At 34.8% G+C, this 12,753-nt stretch overlaps 1 long non-coding RNA gene across 3 annotated transcripts in view; it reads left to right on the top strand.

The window, feature by feature from the left end:
* Window positions 1-11,108, top strand: part of LOC110394853 — a 47,086-nt gene extending 35,978 nt beyond the window's left edge. For 2 of the 3 annotated variants that reach the window (XR_002435967.1, XR_002435969.1), the window contains exons 4-7: window positions 2,193-2,375; window positions 7,883-7,983; window positions 9,460-9,698; window positions 10,966-11,108. This is a non-coding gene — a long non-coding RNA (uncharacterized LOC110394853). The remainder of the gene's footprint in view (window positions 1-2,192; window positions 2,376-7,882; window positions 7,984-9,459; window positions 9,699-10,965) is intronic. The other variant, XR_002435968.1, reaches the window with a different exon arrangement.

Raw genomic sequence — 12,753 nt, 5'->3', positions numbered from 1 at the left:
TTAAAGAGTAATAATAAAAACTATTACCCTACAAATTGGAATATTCTCAGGGTAATAGAAGACACAAAACATCATTTAGTTAATGTTTACAGTTCATCTTTTTTCTTTTTTTAATTCAAATTTCAGTTATAATCAGTACATGCACAAGCCTTATCCTTACCTTACATACGTCACTCTGAAAATAATGCCTCCTATTTATTTCCATGGAAACTACAATAGATATAAAGAGCACAATAACTTGGAAGGCTTCAGTTTCACCCCTTTGCGTCACACGCTTCCATGTCAAACGCCATTTGGTCAGATTGCCCCTCTGCTGCCATCTCTCACACAGCAACAAAATGTAATGACGTACTGGCAGAAAGGTTCAGCCTCTACTGCCATACAACCAACATTTACCTCCAATGTTGTTGACCAACGTAATAAAATAGGAGGTATTACTTTCAGGGCTTCCATTGTAATTTATATTGGACAGGAGGGAGAAAGTTTTAACCGCAATACTGAGCGAATGCCTCAGATTTAAGGCAGCTTTCTGCCATTATAATGCATTTTGCATTGCTCTAGTTTTCATTTGTTTGTAATTCTTTTCTTTATATTCCAATCTGTTGGAATAATAATACATTCAATACATATTATTTTTCTTACTTTCTTTTTCAGATCCTTTCAATTGCCCTGCAAATGTAGAATATATCTGAAAGGGAACTAAGATGATACGGAGAATGCCGTACACTGGCTTCTTCCTTTTTAAAATTTTTTTTCTAAACTCATTTAAAATATAACAGAGCAAACAAAAACAAACAGAGTAAATTTCTTCTAGAAGTGAACTATTATTCTCGTGTTAAATTACCCTTTTGTAACCTTCTTGTCGGCAGCTGTTTTTCAGACTAAATCTCAGGATAACTGTAGCCAAAAAAAAAGCAGTCTTGTTGAAAGGATGAGCTCAGCAGGATCAAAAAACAATGGCACAGTTCAGCCTGACACCAACCTTGTGGAAAAAGACTAGGGCTGAAGTCAGATTCCTTGGAAATTAAATGGGGAAGAAGAGCACATTTGTTCAAATACAGCAGCCCAGCACATCTTTAGTATCAGTAACATTTTTGGTGTTGTGCTACATTCCTTTCAGATATGCAACTGGAAAATGAAGGAAAGTATGGTTGATAAGTATTTGGTTTTAAAAAAGTTTACGTATGACCACTACTGCTTTACATAGCTGTAAATTTATTTTCCACATCTAGAACACAAAATGTTTTGCATGACTTTTTAATAGAGTCTGACCTGTTTATACACAGTTCTCAGCTGTTCCATATTTTTACTTTCATTTTAAATAAAATGTAAAGAAATTAGATTCTCATTCCTTCTGTCTTTCATCTGCATTCTATTCTTTCAGCCATTATGAACTTCAGAATTAACCCGAGAGAATTTCACGCAACAACTCTAAAATATGAATGTCCAGATACTCACTGCAGTTGTCTGAGTTCTCAATTTCTCAGAAAGTGCATAGGCTGCTCCAAAAGTAATGTCTCCTGTTTTATTATGTTGGCCCACAATGTCAGAAGTGGCTGTTGGTGATACGGCAGTAGAAGCTGAACCTTTCCACAAATATTCCATTACATTTTGTTACTGTGCAGTTAAGTCAGTCAAATATAGTTTGATTTTTTTTTTTTATGTCTTTCTGCTTTCCAGGGCATGGAAACATAGATTTGTTTGTTTTACAGCAGTAAACACATCGGGCTTACTATATTATTAAAATATTTCTGATCCACTTATATCTCACCAATCAAAAATGACAAATGAGATATGACAAAAGCAAAACGCAAACAACATCATTTCGTCTATTTTGGCTGGACTTCAAATATTATTCATATTAAAATATTTCAAACATGCTGTGACCACACTATAAGTGTACTCTTTGATGATTATTTGACTAAATTAACTTTTTGTTGGTTACAGTATAGTATACAGTATATCTTTCACATGCAGGATGAATGTTCAACCAGTATGGTAGAAAGGCTGTCCTCGTTGCTTCCCAATATGCCCAGCTCAATATACCTTTTTTAATGGAAAAGGGAAAATCAACAGAAAATATCAGCCGCCATGCTACGTCGGTGCTAGGAATAAGAGCATGGAAAAGAGAAAGATCAGCTTTAAACTTTGTTGTTATAAGTTTTATTAAAAATATGTATTTTCTTAATCAGGACACAGCTTCAGTGTACCTCAAAGGACTACAGCAGGCTTTCTGACCTACTGATAGCACAAAAGGCAGAGAAAACAAGTGAGAATAAGAAGGAAACATCGTGGAGAAACTTGTCCCTGGAAAATGTACTGCAGTTTGGTTAGCTCATTTGAGAGATATACAGAATATACAGCAATAATGAAAGGTAAGAAAAATTACCCAGCTGGTTAGTGCAAAGGGGCAGGCCAGTGAATTATTCAGTTATCAGCCTGTAAGCTCAGTAGAGCCACTAGATTTTAAATGTTCACTGCACATAGAAGTACTGGATTCATGTGTACTTGATGTCACTTTAGACCTAGAGATGCAAAATGATCCGTCAACTGCTTCACTTTAACTTTCATGTCTGTGCTTAGTCATGGTTCTACCTCCAGATGAAGAAATCAAATCCATCAGTATCAGAACACAACTAATGTAATTTTTTAATCCATTTTTATTTTTCAAAAGTTGATTTAGCTTTCTACTTGGTACTTCAGATTTGCATTTTATTGCAGATTTTATGACTAATATAAACTGGAAATTTGACAAATAATGAATGATGCTTTTTTCTCTAAACTGAGTAAATTACTGCAAAACTAGGTATGAACATTATTACCATCTTTGAAAACATACCCATTAATTGTAGATGATACCCAACAAGGAGAAAGAAATAGATAAAAATTCCTACAGTTACACACCTGAAGATACTGCCTATTTCTTTTTTTATAAAGTAGAAATGCTTTATAAAAGAAGTTAGCTTGCAATTGCAGGATTTAAAAGACCATGATTAAGATGCTTATTTCAGTCCTTCACTTTGTTGGGCAAATGAGTCTTTCAGATGTTTGCCAAGTATGCAGTATTCACTTAAAAAAAAAAAAAAAAAAGTATTAACCCTACAATTATGCCTTACATACATTTCCTGTCCTCATTATGTAAGTCATTGTTGACAACTGAATTTAGTATTCTGAAAGAAAAGATTTATCAATTATACCTCAGAGAGCAACTTAAAATATTAAATGGACAGTTTTACATGGGAATTGTAAATACAATGAGAAATTGAAATGTGCTGAATGAATATGTTTTATTTGGAGAAAAAATAACTTCTGCAACTTTCTCTCAGGTTACCTAAGAATAATCTTCAAATAATTTCCTTTTCTGTAACTGTTGATTTTTACGATAAATCAATTTATGATATTCACCTGAGGAAATGAGCTAGACCTAAAGCAAACAATTGTACTGTTATCTTCCCTTTTGCTGTTTTCCAGAGATAAAGCTGAAGCTTCTTTATAGAAAAGTATATTGTAGAATAGGCAAATATGGAAAAAAATTAAATAGAAGGAAAGCATTAGCACATTTCCCTAGCCCTATCAGTAATGTCACCATAGCTATTCAGCTGATGGTTTCAAAAGGCTAAAAAAACACTTTTTTACAAGTAAGAGACGTATGCTAATAAAAGCTCAGAAAATCGATTGATTAGCACTTCTCTGAAATACAAAGAATATACAATAACATGTATTTGTAATAGAGGAACATAAAGAACAACTTTCCTACAAAGAATAGTTGAGGGAGCTGGGCTTGCTTAGCCTGGAGAAGAGAAGGCTCTGGGGAGACTAAATTGTGGCCATCTAGAATTTGAGGGGAGCTTACAAACAGCAGAGGGACCAAGTTTTTACATGGTCTGATAGTGATAGGACAATGGGGAATGGTTTTAAAATAAATGAGGGGAGGCCAGGTTGGATGGGGCCTTGAGTAGCTTGAGCTGGTGGATGGTAGCCCTGCATGCAGCGTGGGATTGGAACTAAATGATCTTAATGACCCCTCCAACCTAGCCCACTCTTTGATACACGTAGATACGTAAAACAACATACTCCAGCATATTGTAGATATATAGTTTTACGTAAGTTGATTTCCTTATTATTCTATTGGTGAGCATACAAATCAATTATAGCCCTTGAGTACAATCCCCGCATTTTAATTTTCATGACTTCATATCTAGATGTCACAATTTCTGATTTTAGATGTATAGAAATCTTAAAGAAAGTTATCATTACCTTAAGTTATTTGAATATGTATATATTACATAGTTAAGAAAATGTACATTAGAAACCATCAGGAGAATGACAAGAAAAAAAAAACATTCTTCAAAACTTTTGATAATGACAGCAGATATTATAGGTAAGTGGTAGTGGTGTTTCTGTTTTTTTTTTTTTGTCATATGCAATTTTGTCTAAAGAACAATTCTCATTTCTATAATCCGTTTTAATAAGCAGTTTAACCTGTCAAACTCACACATTTGTTAAAAAATATAGGTATGTATATTCTAGTTGTATAGACTAAGCCTATATAAAGAGATAGAGTTCTTATATTTAGTAATACAAACTATTAGTGCAGTTGTGTAAATGTGTAGCTATATATTTAAAAGTTTAGAGGTACGTACTCCATTTCTTTGTTTACCTTTTCCTTGAGGTGTGTATGCACCTAACAGGTGATCTGATTTTTTTTTTATAACATCTCCTGCTTATGCACTTTTTTATTTAATAGTGTAGACAAACAGTATATATTATAAATGGTTTAACTCTTTGCAAATCCATTGGACTTGAAAGGACAAAAACAAGACAACAATAGCAATAACAAAGAAATGCATTCTTTGTCAAAAGTAGTATATTCTTTTTTATTATTATTTAATTCAACTGAAATAGCATTCAGTTACTCAAGAACTTAAATTTCAACACTGGGGATGTTGATTTAAACCTATTTAGTTGGGCTGGAGGATCAGACTGGAATAGCTTTCTGTTCCTCTACCCAATGTTTATCTTCTACGCAAAGTTAATATGAGAGATTTTACGTTGAACAAAATGTGTATGGAAAGAGGTTGGTTTATTTGTTTGTTATATGGAAATAAAAAAAACTTTCTGTGAGAAAGAGAAAAGACTTTGTAGGTTGATAGTCTTTCAAGATGCCTAGAATAGATTCAAAGAAAAAAAAAAGACATTTTGAGGTGGAAAAATAAAAGGAAAAAAAGAAAGAAAAAGAGGGATTGAAATCACAGAATTAAAAGCAACTTGTCCATCCAATTAGCTGAAATATTCCGGAATTTCAGTTTTGTCTTTAGCTCATTTTCTTATTCTTCAAAATAATCAGTTTTCTGTTAGAGTTCTCTTCATAAGTATTTTACCATTTCTCCCTCTTCCTTTCCCCCTCTACCCCCCTCTTGTGCACTTTTTATGCCGTTAGGTCAAAAACATTTGAGCCATCCACCAGATTCTAAACTAAAATTTCCAGAAGCTTCTTGTTTATGCTGGAAGAGTTTTGTTTTGGACATTTCTCCAATCACTAATATAAAAATACATATTTAATAATGAGCATTACCCTAGCAGTCCACTCATTAAATACAGGAAAGGGAATTTAATCTGCACTTTGTAAACTTCAGTATTTTTCCACACACTTACAAGCTATTTATCTCATGGTTCATTGCTATATCTAAATCACTTCCTTTTCCTAGAGAAATCTTTAATTTTCCTCATTTGAAAGGAGAAAAAAAAAAACGGATTAACACATTACACAGTAATTTGTGATTAATGGCTATTTCCTATACTATCATATCTGTTGCTGTATTTGCCATCTTTTTTTTTTTTTTTTAGCTTTATCATTGAATTCTCCAGTCTATATTGATCATAAACAACAGGCAGCATTAAGACATTTGCATACTGGCTTGCACACTGGTTTTGCAATTAAACACTTGTAAATTCATGTAAAATAACTTTATAATTAGAGATGGGAGCACTCTCCATAAGCTATACAGATCCACTCATATCAATCTCCACTTTTGAGGGCTTGTAAGATGACAAAGCCATTACCAACTGATCAGTAAGACTCCTATGATTCACCAGTAGTTTAATCCCTTGTGCAAACTCTATATGAAAATGTGTGAAAGACTGGAATTTAACATTCAGTAAGAAAGCAAGGTTGCTCTCCTTCAGTGGTGACCTCCCTGACCTTCTAGAGAACATCAAAAATTACAATGATCCATTAGAAAGATTAAGACAAAGACAATAATAACTTCCATGATTTATCTTTCTATTTTTATGAAAAGTTCAACAGTTTGCCAAAAATGATAGACAGGAATAGATAATCTCTTCTTTTTATCACCCAGATCAGACAGACTTGATGTTACCGCAGTAAAGACAAATGCTGTGCTTCTATTTGTGGAGGCCAAACAAAGAATAGATCATTTATTTTTCCCCTAGGAAACATCAAGTTAAAGTTCTTTACTTTGAGGACCAGAGTTATAATTCAAATGACATTTGGAAAGGTTAAATGAGTAGACAATTATTATTACTAACGTACATTTATTTCAATAGTTGACACAGTCAAGGTGAAAGAGCATTGACCATTTCCACTACAAAACTATTCAGTAGGCTCTCAGGGTCTGTGACACTTAATGAAATCTCATGACACAAAAGATTTTATAGCTAATACTAATGACAAATGCAGATGAAGTTTTGATTATGTATATATATTTTTATACACTTCATTTTTTTTTATGTCAAACCAATCAGGACTGATTAAATATTATCTACTGCAATTATCACATGTTTCTGGAAGGTCTCATTTGAGTATCAAGAAATAGCAAAGCTGAGCAAATTATGTATGTCTGTTGTTCTGAAGGTTATACCTCCTATGTATTACCATGGAAACTACAATAGATACAAAGAGCACAATGATACTATTTGAAAGATTAAATACTCAGCTACGAAATGCTATTTTACAACACAGTTGCCACCGTTAGCCATACATTTTCACCAGTGGTGAACAAGAACCTGCACACTGCACTCATACATATCTGCACCATAGGAATTTTAACAGCTGCTATGACAGCATTATTGCAAGAAAAATGTTGCTCATGCAGCCCATCCTTCATTGGTCAAAACAGAAAGGAGTCAGAAGGCACCAAAACCACACTATGGAGTGGGTGTGGTAGGACAGTCCAGCCAAAACTTGCAGTGTGCTCCACAGTCTTTGAACTGGTATGGGGCCTACCATTATCATGTTCCAAGAGAAAGGTTGTCTTCAGCTTAGTCGGGGTCATGATATAATGGTCAGAGTGAATAGTTTTTCAGGGCTCCAGAAAACCCAGAAGGATCACCCCTTTCCTATCCCAAATGATAATGCACATTGGCTCCCTCACAGAGGGCTGCATCTTGAACTTTTACTTCAATGGGGAATTCATTTGTCCCAAATCTGTGAATTTCCATTTTGACTCCAGCTCATTGCGGTCACACTATGTCTCGTTACTGGTAAAAATGCAGTCCAGGAAATCATCACTTTCAGTCTCATATTGGTTCAATAGGTCCTGACCAACTTGCATACAGTGTTCTTTCTGTTCCTGCGTGAGCATTAGTGGGACCCACCCAGCACAAACTTCGCATTATTTATTAATAATATTAATATTAATAGAAAGCAGTATTTCGAAGGTAGCACTCTCACTTTGAATGCACTGAAGCCAGTATTCAGCTGGTCACAATCCATCCATTTATGTGGATGAGCTGGTCAAGACACTCTTCATCATGTTTCAGCAACCAGAGAGGTTCTCTTAAATGATGAGGTGTTGGACTAGGGAAGTCTAAGTGAATTTTGGCTGAACTTCTACCTGCAGCTCATTCACATTTCTTTCAGATAGCCCACTTCTGGTCACACTGAAGAAAATTACAAGAAAGTACTATTGTACCAACAAACCAGATAAATGACTCAATAGCGCAGGATCAGCAGGAGCAGAGGTATGTCTAGAAGGCTAAAAACACAATGCATTGAGCCTGATATATACACATATATCATTTATTCTGCTCATGGAAATTGTGTCTTTTTTTTTTTTTTTTGCTTTATTCAGTGCTGTTGCTGCAAAACTGTACAGTACTTTCTGACTACGCAGAGTTACTATATGTTGGAAAATCAAAACAATCTTATTTATAGATTACATTATTCTATTAAGCAGAAAAATTTTGCAAGTAAAAGAACTCTAAAGAGGTTTATGATAGAATTTTAGAACATAGAATATGAGAAACACGATAAAAATACTTTGCTTTTTCAAAATGGCACAGGTGTCAGAACCTCTTTTGACTTTCCAAAGAATGCCAATACAGAACTACTGCAGGAACAAAAAAGGATTTTTTGTTTACTAGGATAGGTCTTAAGTGTTGGCTGGAGGAACTGGTGATTCACTTGATTAAGGTTGGGCATAACATTTCACACATGCTTTACAGATGCAAGAAAATAAAACTGAACTTCTGTTTTTCCATATGCAAAATAATGTGAAAAATATTGAAGAAATTGGCATTGACGCATTTGTGTGTAGGAATCGATCTACCTACATGTAGTAATCTAGAAGAAGATTACTGTGCATTGCTTAAATAATGAAAAAGAGAAACCAGAAAGAAAGTAAAAAGCACTTAATTTAAAGAATGTTGTTCCTCCATTTATTAGGACAATTATTTAGTTATAACAAGACTGAATGATTTTTAGAGGGATGGGATAGAGAATGTAATTGAGGATCAGGTAGAGCAAAAATATTCTTAATACACTATTAATGCACGAGAAAATCAAGCCACAGGACACAGTTCTACATAGTGTGGTTTTCATAGCCCTGACTAGTACAGATGTGGAACAGGACAAGGAGAAGCACAGTTTTGCAGCAGCAAACTGAGATGACATATTAATTCTTGCTACATTTGCTAGGTTCCTAATGAAGGTGATAATATTTTATTTTAACAAGATGTTAACTTTTTTGTTTTGGTTTTTGTGTGTTTGTTTTCTAATTTCAGCAGCATCATACTGTTTCTCAATGATTAATGCATTGGCAGAAGTTAGAATAAAAAGTTATCTTGGAATTAGAAGAAATTCCAGTATTTACCTACAAAGTAAAACTACAGGCAGGAAAAGGGTCTAAGTAGAGTGGTTTGAAGCAGAAAGAATTTATTAAAGATAGAACAGAGTCAAAGGGGAAAATGAATTCAGTCACAGGATGACACCTTAGAAGGACTGCTAGCAGGCACCTGGTTCAACAGCTGAGGCCAATTGAGCATCTACCCCATAAACACAGACCTGGAAAAAAGCAAAACCCTTTAGCATTCTTGAATGTTTCAACAGAGGTATAGTCTGTGGAGGGGGGGTGGGGGTATGAGGCGCTACCTTGTTTGTTCTCCCAGATTCATTTAACAGGCAAACTTTCTGAGGACGCATTCTATCCCTTCATGCAGGTCAGTGTTGAAGATATTGAGCAAGACTGAACCCAGTACAAGTCCCTGGGGAAAGGTGCTAGCTACAGGCCTCCAACCAGATTCTGAACTGTGGATCACAGCGCCCTGAGCTCAGCCAGTCAGACATCTTGTTCCATTTTGGCAGCTGACCACCTGGCCAGTATAAGTAGGGCAGGATTTGGTACCTGAGTAAATGGCTGCACACACTGGAGAATATGACTTGCGTGCCACAGGACCAGGTTGGCCTCTTACTAAGTAACAAATATACAGTAGTACATAGTAGGCCTTGATGATCTTGATGGTCTTTTCCAAGCTAACATTTCATCCTCATGTCCTCTCCAAGGAATAACTTTTGACAGTGGAAGAGTCTTTCAGAGAATAAGCCAAACGGTTTACAAAAATTACCATTATCACTGCTTGTATCTTAAATACAGAAATAAGGGAAGCTATTCCCAATTGCTCTGAATATTCCAGAGAAAATAAAGAATACTGAAGGAGAAGAGGGTATCTCAAATTATTCTTCAGACAGGTTTCTTGTAGGACGAGCAAAATCTTTTAAAGATCTAGCAGGAAGAGCACAGCCCTCCTGCAAGAACATCTATATTTTAATTTTCAAAGCTATATAATACCTCTGACCTACTGTCTGACCCATCTCTATCCCAGATATCTGTATTATGGTATTAACTACAAATCACCTCTCCATTTTCATTGTGGCTGGCTTATCTCCACCATGGCATCCTCTTGCCTTCTACTCTGTTAGCTATTTACAGCTGTTAAGAGGGATTGATGCAGTATATCTTAGAATAGGACCAACTATGCTAAAAAAAATCCACAGAAACCATCAGTACCAGAATTAAGACTTCAATGACAGTTTATCATTCTACTTGTTCAAATTTTATGCAGACTCCACAGGTAAGTACATTAAGACCTTTCTCCCCTGAAAAGAAAGCTTTTGTACAGACACTGTAGTGTTAAACCCTTCAAAATCATGAGGGCATAATCATGTTATTACTGTTGAAGGATAATTCACTGAAATCTAGAAATACTGTTTTCAGAAAAAAAAAAAAATAACAGAAAGCTTGCACAGTACTGAAAGGAAGGATTTCATTATAACTCTACATTATTCCCAAGGCCTGACACCAAGCATGTAGATAAACAGGATAGAGGCTTGCAATACACTGACCTAGTATTTTCAGAGAGCAGTGAGTGGGAGAATGTTTCTCTAGAGGAAGAGTCAAAATGCTCGGAAGACAGGATGTAGTTACTTTCCTATTTCTCTCACCCTTTTGTCTCCAAATCCACATGTTAATATGAATTTGTGAACACACAGAAACATACACAAAATATAATTTACTCTATGTCTTACCTCTATGTGATAGAGTAAAGCTGATGATATATACTAGGTGAAAGTACTTTTAAATCTCTATTTGAGCCTGGAAGTGATTAATATAATCCATTAATTTGCACATAAAAATACTTAGCAAACAAGTTATCTCTCTTTTACAGATGTGGTGAAACATTACCATTCCTGTCTTTCCAACTGCAATAGCACCTGCAAAAAGCACTGCATCTTTGAAATCATGGGATATAAATCTTTTTTGTGATAAGAAACTCTATGGATTACAGGTCACTGCAGTGAGTAAAAAGCCTTCAGAACCTTAAAACATCTTTTCATCCTTTTAAAAGTAAAGGTGTTTTTTCCTGCTTGTAAAAGATTTAGCATGAAAATGTTAGAAAACTACTGTTAGAAATACTTTTATTTATCTGTACAAAAGAGATGGTGCAAGAAACATAGTTTAAGCTTTCTTAAATTCATCCACCGAGGTTGCTTTAAGATCTTCAGTGGATCAATGTGTGGAAGCATATACTGATCATTTGAACAGACTGCTTGTAAAAAGAAGAAAAAAATCAGCTTGAGGGCTACTTGGCTTATAAAGCCTATTTAGGAGTCAGGAGATAAAGCCATAGTACATGTACCTGGCTTTATTTTGTGGCACTGGAATAAACAGACCTAGTGGTTTTAGTGATCTCTAGAACAAACAAAAACTCAGGTGAGACTTTGAAGTGGAGCACTTGTAATTATTAGTTACTTCTGTTGTGAAGTTTAGAAACATTTTCTCTATTTCAAATACCAACATTTTTTTGGAGGTGAGGACCTATTAAGACTTACAAGAGCCAGCCTTGATGTCAGCCTCTTCAGTATGTGTATGAGAAAAACTCATGGGCAGAGGGAAGTAGTTTTTAAGCTACATCCATGGATGAAGGAAAATGTTTCTGGCATCTTCCTAGTCATTTAAAAACATCCGTTAAAGAACTGAGTGGCTGCTACTGTTTACTTAACACTTAGACGCACATCCTCTAGGACTGAGTTCAATCATTCCTGTAAGGAAAAAGTGAGCACTTCAGCAGGCCTCCATTTGCAAAAATTATTCACTTTTTCTCTGTAGGCACAGTGCTGCTATTCAACAAAATCTCTGCTGTTATCACTGAGCTATCTCTCAGTTTTTTTCTGGCCTCGACAACAGTTAGCAGTTGACTGACTTGTGAAACAAATATTTCTGCCTTATTACATTTGTCATATTGAATACATTTGTTGACTACATTAAATTTTGTAACACTACTCACTATGGAAAATATAAAAACAGAAGTCAGACAATTAGATTTTGTAACTGTTTGCCTAGCTGGACAATGATCTTAAGACGGAACCAGAAAAAAAATTATATTATAATCTTAGGAGATACATTTTAGTCAACTATATTAATCAATTAGTGTGAAGAATAGGTTTGTATTGCATTTATCTATTAGTTTTTTTTACTTTTGTATTTTTTATTTACTACGCAATAATGCTGTTTTAACAACATCACCTTGTACCTTGCAAAGACATCAGTAAAGCCAGATTATATTCTTCAGAGATACTCACATGGGTAAAACTTGTTGACAAGTGTTACTCAACATTAAAAAAAAGGGGGGGGCTTTATCTATGTCTGATACCCTGCAAAACACAGGTCAAATTGTCACACGCAAGGATTTTGATTGAATGGAGAAAAAAATAATAAAAGCAGTAAAATAATAAAATGAGTACTTAATAAAAAGTCATCCATTATACTTCTTGTTCCTCTTGCTTCTGTAGAATTCAGGGGTTTATGAATACTTCAAGTGTAAGATCCTTAAAGGACTTATCAGGTTTCAACTTCAGTAATGAAATGTCTCAATATCTATGACACATAAAATGAAAAAAGAAGACAAATGCTTCTGCAATAGCAAATTATTCTTTTGCTTCCTTTCCTGCAGAAC

Source organism: Numida meleagris, chromosome 2 (genome assembly GCF_002078875.1).
Source record: "Numida meleagris isolate 19003 breed g44 Domestic line chromosome 2, NumMel1.0, whole genome shotgun sequence".
Classification (NCBI taxonomy): domain Eukaryota; kingdom Metazoa; phylum Chordata; class Aves; order Galliformes; family Numididae; genus Numida; species Numida meleagris.
The sequence above is the reverse complement of the archived record's forward strand: the minus strand, read 5'-3'. Positions and strand labels throughout refer to the sequence as shown.